A 1011-nucleotide genomic window follows, 5' to 3' on the forward strand; every position below is an offset into this window, starting at 1 on the left:
AGAATTTGTACAAATCACTTATGTTAGTGGTTGGTAGATAGCGCTAAGACTTTTTTTACTTGGTGTTGCTCTTATTATCTTATCGACTTTCATCTGAACCTCTTCTTATTATATCAGATTAGAGCAGTAGTTCTCAACCTTCCTAATGCCGCGACCCTGTAAATACAGTTCCTCATGCAGTGGTGACCCCCAACCATAAAATTATTTTCGTTGCTACTTCATAACTGTAATTTTGCTACTGTTAGGAATCGTAATGTAAATATCTGATATGCAGGATGTATTTTCATTATTACAAATTGCACATAATTAAAGCATAGTGATTAATCACAAAAACAATATGTAATTATATATGTGTTTTCCTATGGTCTTAGGCGACCCCTGTGAAAGGGTCATTCGACCCCCAAAGGGGTCGTGACCCACAGGTTGAGAACCTCTGGATTAGAGCCTGTGGGTGGCAAATTCAGTTCCTTACCCCTAGCCTCTATGTCTCTTACTTCTTCAGCTCAGCGCCTCATCAACCTCAGGGAACAAGGGGCAGGCGGATTTCACAGCTCCTGCTCAGAAGTGCCGGTGCTGGAGAGCCGTGTAACCAGACTGATCGGCTGAACAACAGACCCTTGCCCCCAGCTGAGCCCTGTCATGGCACTGCAAGCCTTTCACTGCTGGTTCTCAATCAAGGCTGCTCATTAGCACCAACACAGGCACTTTAGAAACACTGGTGCCTGGGCACGATCCCAGAGGAATTAAATTAGCATCCTTGTGAAACCATACGGAACCAGGGGGTCCAGCTGCCTGTCACTTGTTGAGCCAATTCAGCAGATAGGGTTGAATCATAAATGAGCATTTATTCCAATCCTGCTGAGCATGGGAGAGGAGCAGGTCATCCACAAAAATCTGCCCTGCCCCCCATAAGCCAGCTGCTTGTATTGGGTAGAAGGAGAAAGGTTACGTAAGAAAGTAGGCAAAGGGAATAAAAATGAGTGTGCAGAATGTGTGTTACAGGCATGGAGA

This window comes from Myotis yumanensis, unplaced genomic scaffold, assembly GCF_028538775.1.
Source record: "Myotis yumanensis isolate MYYU_CA2020_CCGP unplaced genomic scaffold, mMyoYum1.0.hap1 SCAF_10, whole genome shotgun sequence".
Taxonomy (NCBI): Eukaryota; Metazoa; Chordata; class Mammalia; order Chiroptera; family Vespertilionidae; genus Myotis; species Myotis yumanensis.